This window comes from Symphalangus syndactylus, chromosome 22 (assembly GCF_028878055.3).
Source record: "Symphalangus syndactylus isolate Jambi chromosome 22, NHGRI_mSymSyn1-v2.1_pri, whole genome shotgun sequence".
NCBI classification, from domain to species: Eukaryota; Metazoa; Chordata; class Mammalia; order Primates; family Hylobatidae; genus Symphalangus; species Symphalangus syndactylus.
Window position 1 is genome coordinate 13,061,755 of NC_072444.2, and position 13,182 is coordinate 13,074,936.

The 13,182-nt window shown below is 49.4% G+C and overlaps 1 protein-coding gene across 1 annotated transcript in view; it reads right to left on the reverse strand.

The window, feature by feature from the left end:
* Window positions 1-13,172, reverse strand: part of NCMAP (non-compact myelin associated protein) — a 51,974-nt gene extending 38,802 nt beyond the window's left edge. The window contains exon 1 of the mRNA XM_055262714.2: window positions 13,089-13,172. The gene's annotated coding sequence lies outside the window, so the exon portion shown is untranslated. The remainder of the gene's footprint in view (window positions 1-13,088) is intronic.
* Between the last annotated feature and the right edge of the window lie 10 nt (window positions 13,173-13,182).

The window sequence follows — 13,182 nt, forward strand, 5'->3', positions numbered from 1 at the left end:
GCTCTGTCACCCAGGCTGGAGTGCAGTGGCACGATCTTGGCTCACTGCAAGCTCCGCCTCTTGGGTTCACACCATTCTCCTGCCTCAGCCTCTCCGAGTAGCTGGGACTACAGGCGCCCACCATCACGCCCGGCTAATTTTTTTGTATTTTTAGTAGAGACGGGGTTTCACTGTGGTCTCGATCTTCTGACCTCGTGATCCGCCCACCTCGGCCTCCCAAAGTGCTGGGATTACAAGCGTGAGCCACCGCACCCGGCGGGATTGCTGTTTAATACTACTATTACTATTAATAAATATAAAGTCTCTGGCAGTGTTTGGCACAAAGTAGCCCTTTAATATATTTCCTTTCTCTCCCCTCCTCCACCTCTAGGAATATCTCCCCAAACCCCCAGCCACACAAGAATCGAGGTTAAAATCAGCAATGGATCTAGCACCATCGAGGTCCCTGGGGACCCCAGGTCAGTAAGGCGAGAGAGGAAAAAGAAAGGGCAATGTCAAGCCATCCAGTTTCCAAATGTGTCTAAGACTGAGAAAAAGGAATAAGTAGAGCTTGTTTCCCTCTCCTTCCTGCTGTGTCAACTCCGAGTTATATAACTGAGCTTCTCTGTGAGGTGCCCCATGGGGGCCTCCAGGAGGCAGGGTTGGCAGTGACATAAATAAATATTTCTGTGCTCTCTGCCCCCGGGCTCAGGTTCTGAGCAAATACCACAGCCTGAGAGGGAGGCTGTGACAAGGAGGAAGCTCTGGGCTGTGAGTTGCCCCGTGTTCCAGGCCCAGCCCTGCCTGGAAGGATGTGAACGGGTCACAGGCGGGTGCCTAATTAGGTGATGAGCGGTCACGGGAGTGTGACCTGGAAGGAGAGATTCCAATACGGCCAGGGCATCGCGGAACCCTCGGTCGATTCTCCCTATGGGTAGAATCAAGCCCACTCTCCTACCCCACCTGGTGTTCAATGCCCTTTACAATTCAGCCCCCGCCACCTCTCTCCTGCCTCCTCTCCCATCCCATCTGGGCACCCACATACTCCACACCCTGGCTCTTTGAGACTATTGAGTTTTCCCAAGATTTGTCCCCTCTTTGGGAATGTCCTCCACTTCTTCCCTCCTCCATGAACTAGAAAGGGGATGGAGTAGACAGAGATCAGGACTTTAGAATTAAATTGGGGGTTGAACTCTGGCTTAGTTGTGTCCCCTCGGGCTCACAACTTAGCCTCCATGCCTGTTTCCTCAACTGTAAAGGAGGCTTTGCGACTCCTTTCTAGTTCCTTCTTGTTACACTCAAAGGAGATGATCATTGTTAATATTAAGTGTCAATCACTTAGCATAGACCAGGCCTGTGTAAGGGTTTTGTGTGCATAAGTCGTTTAGCAGTGCACGTTAACCCCCTAGCAGAATGCCTGGGCCCTAGTGGGTGCTGATAATGTCAGTTTCCTTTTTCTCCAAGACCTGCTCAAAGCCTCTCCTCCTATCTGAAGGAGGTCAGGCTCCTCTGAGACTCTTCACAACATCTCATAGGTACCTTAGTTATAGCACTTACCACCTGAAAGTGTTGTTATCAGTAGGGAGGTCCAGCTTCCTTTCTATTCTAGGTGCTCCCTGGGGGACAGACCTGCCTTAGTTATAGCCATCCTGCCAGCACCCAGCACAAGGCCTGCCATTTAGAAGGCACTTGAATGAATAAACGCATGAATGCATGTGTGCATATAGGCTGCGTGGAAGAGATGGGGTTAAGCAGGTACCTGAAGATGGGTTGGCTCCGAACATACGCTTAACTCTCGGGTCCGGCTCTCTGAGCTCAGGGCCTGGACCATCACAGCCCCTCTCAGCTCCGTGCAGACTCAAGGGGCAAGTCACAGCCTCCTTTGTACTTTTACACTGCTTGGACTTGGATATTTTTCTAGTAAAAAACCAGGATATTTGTCCTGGCAAAGGGTTTTTGGGCTATGAGGCATCCAAGAGGGGATCTAGAAGCTATGGACTGGAATTTCCAGAATTCAGGTTTATGAATCATAGACTTACCTCCACAGTGCCTGGCCTGGCCTTGTACCCAGCATACAATAATTGTCTAATAAATGCTTAGTGGATTTGAGGCAGTGTGCTTTTTATGCCATTGTGGGGCTGGGATATGTCACTGTGAAGGAATAGAAGCCTCCAGCCTCTTCCCTGGGGAGCCACTTGTTGAAGGAATTAGAATTACAGACCTTTGCTTTCTGCACAGTTTCTCCATTGTTCCAATAGCAATGATCATTTCCAACTTGCTACAGAATAAAGTTCTAATGATCTGTTGTGGGAATCAAGGACTTCCATGAACTTGCCTCAGTCTTATTCCACCAGCCCCTGTCTCCTCTTCCCTTCCCCTGCCAGGCAGAATGAGCAATTTCCTGTCTCCAAAACCCACCAGTGCTTCCCAGCTATGCAAATTGCAGTTTCCAAAGACAGCCTCATAATATCTCCCATCCCATATTCTCTCCTGCAGTGTGACCCGGCCACTGCCCACATCAAGAGGCAGAGTCCATTTCTCCACTCCCTTGAATCTGGGTGGGCCCTGTGACTGCTTAGACCACTAGAATATGTCAGAAATGGCCAGGCGCATGGCTCATACCTGTCATCCCAGCATTTTGGGAGGCTGAAGTGGGAGGATCACTTGAGCCCAGGAATTAGAGACTAGCCTGGGAGCATTAGTCTGTTTTCTTACTGCTATAAAGAACTGCCCAAGACTGGGTAATTTATAAAGGAAAGAGGTTTAACTGACTCGAAGTCCAGCATGCCTGTGGAGGCCTCAGGAAACTTACAATCATGGAGGAAGGAGAAGGGGAAACAAGGTAACTTCTTCACAAGGCGGCAGGTTGGAGAAGTGCCGAGCCAAAGGGGAAGAGCCCCTTATAGAACCATCAGATCTCATGAGAACTCACTCTATCACGAGAACAGCATGGAGGAAACCACCACAATGATTCAGTTACCTGCATCTGGTCTCTCCTTTGACAAGTGGGGATTAAGGGGACTACGATTCAAGATGAAATTTGTGTGGGGACACAAAGCCTAACCATATCACTGGGCAACAGAGTGAGACCCCATCTCTACAAAAAAAATACAAAAATTAGCCAGGCATGATGGTGTGCACCTGTAGTCTCAGCTACTCAAGAGACAAAAGTGGGTGGATTAATTGAGCCAGGAGGTGGAGGCTGCAGTGAGCCATGATCACGCCACTGCACTCCAGCCTGGGTGACAGAGTGAGACTCTGTCTCAAAACACACACACACACACGATCTTCTATCACTTCTAAAAATGTCCAGTGTCACTGGCCATTAATAGAAAGTAACAATGACATAAATTAGATGAAATAGATCAATGTCATTAAATTCTAGCTAGACAATGTCACCTCCCAAACTGTCCAAGCCCAGGGCTCACTCTCTCCTTGTTGAAGAGATGAACAAGTGTTGCAGTGACATTGGTACCCAGACTCTGGGTTCAATATCTGGGCAGTTACAGTGTATCAGCTTCCAGGTCCCTGGATCCAGGATGTGTGTGTCCTTGAATTCAACAGTTCCCTGTCAAGTTCAGTTTCAACCTCCAGGACAGCCTTGCGATTCCTCCACTTTCCTGGTTATGGCAGATGCTGCAGCTCCCCAGTCTGGCCAGTTTTGCAGTATTTGGGGAGCCTCTAGCCTTTCGTATATTAAAACAAAAAAACAAAACAAAAAAAATCGAGGTGTATAAAATCCTCTCCTGCCTAAAATGCCAAGTACTGCTTCTATTTCTTGCACTGAAGCCTGACTTCCCACAGTTCTTGCAGGATCTCCTGAACGTTTCTTTAATTATTTGTTTCCTGCGAGAGTATTTTCAATGTGGGTCTTTGTGTATTCCACCTTCTGAGGCTTTATTTGCCTAAGAATATTTTTATTATGACCTCATGTTTGAATGACAAATTGGCTGGCTTTAAAATTCTGGATTGAAAGAGTTCCTTTTTTTAAATTACTGGTGACATCACTTCTTTGACTTTATCAGGTATTGCTGTTGAGAAGTATAATGCCAACCCAGTTCTTGTTCCTTTGTACGCCATCTGTTATTTCTCCCTGCTCTTCTTCTGGTCTTTCATATTCTTGATTTCCCCATGATACCTATGTGTGACTGTTTCCTTATTCTTTTCTACTGTTGGTTACTCTGTGAGTCCTTTCAATCTGCACTCATTTAAAAACATTTTTGGAACATTTAAGTCTTCATTATTTCTTCAATTATTTATTTCCTCATCTCCACTTTTATTTTTCTTTCTTTTTGGGAATCGTACGTCTACTCTCCATCTCTCTCAGCATTTTTTTTTTTTTGAGACAGAATCTCACTCTGTTGCCCAGGCTGGAGTGCAGCAGCGTGATTTCAGGTCACTGCAACCTCCAATCTCCTGGGTTCAAGTGATTCTCCTCTTGCCTCAGCCTTCCGAGTAGCTGGGATTACAGGTGCCCACCACCACACCCAGCTAATTTTTGTATTTTTAGTAGTGATGGGGTTTCACCATATTAGCCAGGCTGGTCTCAAACTCCTGACCTCAAATGATCTGCCTGCCTCAGCCTCCCCAAGTGCTGGGATTACAGGCCTGAGCCATTGCGTCTGGCCTCTCTCAGCTTTTCTTTTCTATGTGCTGTCTCTGTTTCTTTCCCTGTTGCTTTTGGGGATAATTCTCAATCTGATCATCCTATCTACTCGCAAATTCTTCAGTTGTATCCATCCTGATATTCAGGCCAGCTATCATGTCTTTTATTTTTTAAATCTTAAATTTTTCATAGCTAATGTTTTGGCTTGATTCTCTCTTATGACTTCTTTTCTTCCTGTTCATTGCAGCAGTTTTTTAATGAAAGTTGTATGTAAGATTACTTTATTCCTACATCTTCCCAATTGCATTTTCCTTGTATTTGGCCTTTTCTGTTCCTACTTGGTGACACTTAGCTTTCGGCTCAAGGATCTCAGTCTTTGTTCAGGGTTAAGCACCCTGCTGGGGCAAATGGCCAGCCTTCTCCCCCTGCATATGTCCAGTGCAGATAACATATTTCTTCCCATAAACTTGGACCACTTTGCTCATTTGCCGACCTCTATAGTGTCCTTGGGCAAACTGAGCTTCTTTATCCTTTCAGATGGGCATGGACCAAACATTATATTAAATCTTCCTGTAGATATGGGCATTAAAATACCGCTTATGGTTCTTGTGAGAATCACAAAGATTTCTTGACTTTCAGAAGTCACTGAATTTCTTTTTCTTTTTTTTTTTTTTTTTGTTGTTTTTGAGAAGAAGTTTATTGTCGCCCAGGCTGGAGTGCAATGGCGTGATCTCGGCTCACCGCAACCTCTGCCTCCCAGGTTCAAGCGATTCTCCTGCCTCAGCCTCCTGAAGTAGCTGGGATTATAGGCATGCACCACCACACCCAGCTAATTTTGTATTTTTAGTAGAGACAGGGTTTCTCCATGTTGGTCAGGTTGGTCTTGAACTCCCGACCTCAGGTGATCTGCCTGCCTCGGCCTCCCAAATTGCTGGGATTACAGGCGTGAGCCACCATGCCCGGCCAAGTCACTGAATTTCATTTTGGCCACTGTTGCTTCAGTGATAGCTGAGAAAGAGAAGTGCCTGTGACTTCTTGTTCTTGTATTATTTCATGAATTTCTTCCTTTATCTCCTTAAGTATAATCATGCTTTACTTTAAAATCTTGGTCCATCTGCTTCAGTAATTCTGCTCTGAATGGCATATGTGGTTTGATTTATCTTTCTTTTGTAGTAGCTGCACTTCTCAAGTGTCTAATTATTTCGGCAGGTGAGTTCATGCGCCCCCGGGGATGCCAGCTCTCTGCCTGGTAATGTGCCCTGGAGAAAGGGCATAAGGAGGGGGAAGGCATGAGCCCAGGGCAGGAAGCTTCTCTGGCTTTTCTGCCTGGCACTCTGCCAGCTTCACCTTTAAGTTCCCAGAGAGAAGCAGGCTCAGCAGGAGGTAGACTCTGCTTGGAAGACTCCCCCAGCTGGGGGTGGTGGTGGGGGTGGGACTGGGACTGTAGGGGCATTAGTGGAGAAGCCAATGCCTGATCCCTTGCCTGTTTTTATAATTCCTCACTCCAGCAGGGCTGTAGCTGCCAGTATCTCCACCAAAGTGACAGGCAGTGATTGTTTCAAGACAAAGAGCAGGGGACCTGAAGCAGGTGAGCTTCCCTGAAGGGCAGAATAGTGGAAAGGGTAAGAGTTCAGGCTCTGGGGTCTGTCGAGCATTCGTTCATTCCACATCGAAAGCTGGTATGTGGCGGGCATTGTGTTGGGTGATAGGGAGACAGTGGGGAACCGGGCACAGTCCTCACCCTTAGGGAAGTTACAGTCTGACAACCAACTAACAGATGTGGATCCATGTTGGCACTGCCAGCTGGGCAACTCACTTAGTCTTTCCAATCCTCAGTTTCTTCATCTGCAAGATGGAGATGAAAATAGCACTCATTTATAGGGTTCCTGAGGCTTATCAGGAGACAAGGCTGCAAGGTGATTCGTAGAATGCCTGGCACATTGAAGGCTCTCAAAAATGTTAATTACTGTTGTTATTATTGTGACGAATGACGCTGTTACTGGGAATTAGGTAGGAACTTGGAGCTGCTTAGAAAAAAGATAAATGAATTGCTTTTCATCCTCTGGGCAAACCAGTTACCCTTAGGAGGCAGAACATTCAGAATTTCAAAGAAAGAGGATTGAGTAAGCGTGGCTCTTAAAAAGTTGAGGTCAAAAGCAGCAAGGCAAAGAAACAAACCAAGTTTCATTTTCCAGCAAAAACTATTAATATCATTGAAGGAGTTCAGATTTTGGATAACTGGTCTCCTTCTCCAGTTCTTTGTCCCTCCCTCCCTTTTTTTTTTTTTTTTTTGAGATGAAGTCTCGCTCTTGTTCCCCAGCGTGGAGTGCAATGGCGTGATCTCAGCTCACTGCAACCTCTGCCTCCCAGATTCAAGCGATTCTCCTCCCTCAGCATCCCAAGTAGCTGGGACTACAGGTGCGTACCACCACACCTGGCTAATTTTTTATTTTAAGTAGAGACGGGGTTTCACTATGTTGGCCAGGCTGGCCTCGAACTCCTGACCTCAGGTGATCTGCCCGCATCAGCCTCCTCCCAAAGTGCTGGGATTACAGGCATGAGCCACCGCGCCCGGCCCCTCCCTTCCTTCTTTCTTGCTCAAGGCAGTACTGTGAGGTTAGAGCTTCCACAGCGATGGGCCTGGCTGGAGTTTCATCCCTTTGCTTGTTAGCTGGAGGACCCATGTCTCCATTAGGTGCAGGTGGCATGATGCCCAGAGTATTTTTAGGGGCAACAAAAAATGTTTTTATTTCTTTTAAAATCCAGAGGAAAAAGTGACTTTCAGGTTGAAGAAGATGTTTTGATATACCCATGCAGTCATATAAATATCATTGTAAATATTTCTTTTTCTTTTTTTGAAACAGACTTTCACTCTTGTCACCCAGGCTGGAGGGCAGTGGTACGATCTCGGCTCACTGCAACCTCCGCCTTCCCCATTCAAGCGATTCTCCTGCCTCGGCCTTCCAAGTAGCTGAGATTACAGGTGCTGGCCCAGCTATTTTTTTTTTCTTTGTATTTTTAGTAGAGGCGGTGTTTCACCATGTTGGCCAGGCTGGTCTTGAACTCCTGACCTCAGGTGATCCACCCTCCTCGGACTCCCAAAATGCTGGGATTATAGGTGTGAGCCACTGCGCCTAGATGATTTTAAATATTTCTTATGGGGCATGGGGTCCATTAAGGCAAAAGTGCCCCAGGCTCAGGGAAGTCAGAATGCATCCCCAAGGGCACCATGGAACAATAATACTCATCTCTGGGGGTGTTAAAGGGCCAGGGCTTGTATAGCATTCCGCGCTGTGTGGGCACCTAAGAAGCTCTTGGCAAGCAAGTTAACCATTTGTTTTCCTCTATGAACTGCAAGTTGAAACCGTAGGAAACCCCCATGAGGGTCATGGGATTGGGCACAGTAGTGAGGGGAAAAGTCGCACAACTGTTTTTTTTTTTTTTTTTCTGTGAGATAGGGTCTTCTTGCTCTGTCACCCAGCCTGAAGTGCAGTGGTGCCATCATGGCTCACGACAGCCTCAACCTCCTGGGCTCATGTGATTCTCCCACCTCAGCCTCCCGAGTAGCCGGGACCACAGGTGCACAACACGACACCTGCTAAAGTTTTTGTTATTTGTAGAGACAGGGTCTCCCTATGTTGGCCAGATTGGTCTCAAACTCCTGGGCTCAAGTGATCCTCCTGCCTTGGCGTGAGCCAACACCCCGGGCCCACGTTTGTTTTTTATTACACGACAGACCAAGGAAATACCCCAGGTGGAGAAACAGATGAAAACTTCAAAGCGAGGCCACTGTGTTCCAGGGTGTGCAAGAAACCAGACAGGCAGCACAAAGAGCTCTTTCTGAATTCCTAGTGCAGGTGTTAGCAAGCCCTGAAGAGGTGGGCTGAGTGAATGAACAAATGAATGAACCAATGACGAGTGAATTGTGGGACGAATTTTTAAATCCTGAGGTTGTTTGCTCCAAAAGGTAGCTCCCCAGACACAAGTTTCTTCAGAGGCAAAGGGAAACAATTTTTTTTTTTTTTTGAGACGGAGTCTCGCTCTGTCGCCCAGGCTGGAGTGCAGTGGCGCAATCTCGGCTCACTGCAAGCTCCGCCTCCCGGGTTCACGCCATTCTCCTGCCTCAGCCTCTCCGAGTAGCTGGGACTACAGGCGCCCGCCACCACGCCCGGCTAATTTTTTGTATTTTTAGTAGAGACGGGGTTTCACCATGTTAGCCAGGATGGTCTCAATCTCCTGACTTCGTGATCCGCCTGCCTCAGCCTCCCAAAGTGCTGGGATTACAGGCGTGAGCCACCGCGCCCGGCCACAAATTCTTAATAGATGATTGCGGAGGGTACTATCGTGTCTGGTTAAATTAGGAAACTGAGGCTCAGAGAGGTGATGTGGCTTGAGGCAGAGTACAGAGCTTAGCGCGCTGCTCATCTCCGCCTCCTCGGGGCGGTTACTTGGAGGAAAAGCCCTCCAAGCCCAGAGGCCCCAAGCAGGTAGCAGCCCCACAAGGGCCCCCATAGTTCAGGTGTGTCCAGCCCAGGCAGGAGGCCCCTCAGAGAAGGCCTGAACTCAGCTAGAGAACAGGCCTCTCTGTCTTAGGGGTTGGCACACCCTCTGTTCCTTCCTTAAACTGCAGCCACTACCTCGGGGAATTTCAAACCGCATGAGAAGGTCCAGCCCCACTAGCCAGCTCCAGCTCTGGCTCCACCCCCTCAGCTTCACCTCCACCCCAGCCCTGCCCAGGATCCACTGAGACTCACTGCTAGCTCTTTTCTTGGCTCAGTCCTTTTCCTTCTTCCTGCCTCCTCCTGCCCACCTCGGATCTATACTTCTGATTAGGAATTCATTTCAGTGTAAACAGCAAGAAATCCATCCTGCTAGGTCCCAAAGCAAAGAGTGGGACTCCAGTGGCCGAGATGCCAACGACTGCCTCAGGAGACTGGATGGATGGAGATGGGGAAACCGATAGGGGAGCTAGAACAAGGCTTGGATGTTGTCTGGGAGAAACAAACCGATTGCTGCTTCCAGGCTGGCTTCAGAGGGCCCTTGGACAGCAGCATATGCCAAGTGGACATCTTACCACAGGCACTTCTGGCCAGCAACAGCTTTAGCTCAAATTACAGAAGTTCTGTTTTGGATATTTCTCTCCAATATCAAATATATATCTTTTTTTTTTTTTTTTTTTTAAGACGGAGTCTCGCTCTGTCACCCAGGCTGGAGTGCAGTGGCGCAATCTTGGCTCGCTGCAGGCTCCGCCTCCCGGGTTCACACCATCCTCCTGCCTCAGCCTCTCCAAGTAGCTGGGACTACAGGCGCCCGCCACCACGCCCGGCTAATTTTTTTGTACTTTTAGTAGAGACGGGGTTTCACCGTGATCTCGATCTCCTGACCTCGTGATCCGCCCGCCTCGGCCTCCCAAAGTGCTGGGATTACAAGCGTGAGCCACCGCACCCGGCCAAATATATATCTTTTTAAAAGTCAGGTGAATAGATGTAATTTTGGGTCTTTTCATCATACATGAGGGTTTGTTTTTTTTTTTTAAGAAATTAGAAGAGTTTATTGGGCAACTTAAAATCCACTTTATCTTTCTTCTCTTTTCTTTTTAACCTTTCATCCCATGTTATTGGAAGACTGAAAAATAAAGGGAAGTGTTGCTGCATTTACAATTCCTGGAGAACGCCACCGCTTACTGAGTGTGGAAAGCTGTTGGAGTTAGGAGAAATGGTCTCCCCCAACTCTACATGACCCTGAACATCATGTCCAGATCCCGGTTTGCAAACCCTGAGAGTGACAGTGCGCTCTGCTCCCTGTAGAGATCCTGTCACCTCTAACACACTATGACCCTGTGTCCCAGGAGCAACAGGATGAGGGGGGTCAGCTTGCGCGTCACTTTCTCCTCTGGGAGACCCGGGAACAGCGACATAGTGTGAAGCCTCTCCTCATGTGTCAATGTCTAGCACTAGATCCTTTTCTGAGAAAAGGCGTTGATGATGGTGGGAGAGAGGGTGGAGGTACCAAATGTGAGAGAGGGGATGGGGACAGTGGGGGCACCACACAATGAAACAAGAAGCTCATGGTCAGTTTTATCAGAATCTCCTCTCTCAAAGCCAAAAGTCCCGTCCTCAGTCTGGGTGGATACATTCCACATAGATTCCTCGAGCCCCTCCTGTGAGCCAGACGCCATGCTAGGTGGGGACAAAGTGAGAAGCAAGGCACACTTGCTCTCTGCTTTTCTAGAGCTTAGGGTAAAACACAGATATTAAACAAGGGTTGTTGGCAATTATGGAAATTGCTACAAGGAGAGGCTTTGAACTTGACCCCCTTAGGGGGTCCAGCGCCTCCCAACTGTTGATGTACTCCTCCAGTCTCCACCTCCACTTTAGAACTTGGCTTCTCACATATTCGTGGTCAACCCAGGGAGATGGAAACCCACTGCAGCTGCCTGCCAGGATGTCACAAAACTAAAACTAGCTTTGCTTAGAGTGGCTCTACCTCAAGGACGCAGCTGCTTCCTGACCTCAGGCAGGAATGGCGACAGTCCACATGGTGCTATGGAGCCCAGGAACTGGCCCAGGGGATAAGCTGTTGATAGAAAATCACTACACCAGATTCCCACAGAGCCCAGCCAGTTCGTCAAGCCCAGCTCACTATATGCCCAGCTCACCGCACACGCCGTGGCTGGCTGGCTTGGCACCATGCTGCCTCCCCACAGCTCACCTCGGCCTCAGCCAGCACAGAGCCCGGCAGGGACGAGGTGAAGAATGCCCCATGCCATGAAGGGGTCATGGGAACCCCCTTCCCTTTTCCTCCTCCCCTCCCACCAGGCATTCATGGTCCTTTGGTGTCTGGCTGCCCTTCTGTCCCCTCTCCCCACTTAGAGGACATGAGTAAAGGTACTGGCCTACCTAAAGTTCCTGCCCCATCGTCCAGTCCCATGGACTGATGGGACTCAGGATTCCAAGGTGTCATGTGCCCTCCTCTATCACCGTGCTCTGGCTGTGCCTGTCACTTTCTACTACCACCACCAACACACACACGCACACACATGCACACACAAAGCACGCACACACACATGCACACATACACACACACGCATGCACACATGCACACATACACACACGCACACACGTGCACACACACAGCACACACACACACAAGCACACACACGCACACACGTGCACAAAGCACACACACGCACACACACATGCACACATACACACACATGCACACACACGCACACAAGCACACACACACATGCACACATACACACATGCACCATAAGAGGGGGTGCCTATAATCTGTTGCTCTGGGCTTCTGCTTATAACTGTTCCATCCACCTAGACCACTGTCTCTGGTATCCATACCCACCTCTTAGAACCAGCCATCTGTAAATTCACTATTTGTGCCAAGCATTGTACTTCATACGCATTCATTCATTCATTGGACAAATATGTATTGAGACCTGCTGCATGCTGGGCACCGTGCTGGTGCTGGGCATACAAGGGTGAACCAAATAGGCATCATCCCTGCCCCCAAGCAGCTGCTAGCAGACGTTAATAGCTCATGTTTATTGAGTGCCTACTATATACTGACCCTGTATTAAACACTTTATGAATTACCTGATTTAATCTGTCAGAGAAATTGTTTCATTTAAGGAGCACATCAAACTGAACCATAGAGAAAAGTGTGGACTTGCCCCAGACTGTTGGACGGCCTTGGCCGAGGGGTAAAGCAGGGACTCCAAAGCGTTGCCCTAACCACCACTTTTCCTTTCCCTGCCCCACTCAGATGCCACCTCCTCCAAGAAGCCTTCCGGAATCTTCTCCCAGACTCAAGGGCTGCCTTGGTCTCTCTAATCCAGCCTTCATATTTGACACAGCCATCTCCTCCCACAAGGATACCCAGAGAACTGGAGCCGTCTCTGCATCCTTCCTCAGGAGCGCTGTTGGATGAGCGACCCCCGAGCCCCTCCAAACGTGCGGGGGATGGGAACTAGGGCCCTGGGCTCCTTCTCTGCCCTGGGTTTTCATCTCGCTGAATCGCAGATCTTCCGCAGGGGCCTCTGCATAGGGCCGACCCATCAAGGCGCCCATTTAACAGATGAGGCGGACAAGGCCTCAAGTGGGTAAAATTTCCTTCTATCTCCAAGCCCGGTCAAGGTCGACTCCCTTTTCTTCCAGCGAGCCTCGGCCCCTCCGCCAGAGGCTTGGGTGGGGAGGGGACAAGGAAAGGACCTTGTCTCCAAAACCCACTGGAGATGATCAGCCTCCCTCCCACCACCCCGGACCAACGCCCTCCCGCGCGATATCCCTGGCAGGCAGCAGGCACTCACCACCCCAGGCACTTCCTCCAATAGATGTGGGGGCGAGACTGGGGACCCCTCGTCCCCGCCTCCGGGCCCTCCTTCGCCCAGCGCGGCCGGCAGGTGGACAGGAAGGCACCGCACCTGGGCCGGGCCGCTCCTCGCTCCCCGCAGCCCCGGGCACCGCGGCGACCAGGCGCCTCCTACCTGCTCTGTCGAGCCCCGCTAGGCCTCCCGCTGGCACCGCCGCGCTCCCAGCCAGGGTCCCCGCCGCCGCCGCCCGGCGCTGCCACCCTGGGAT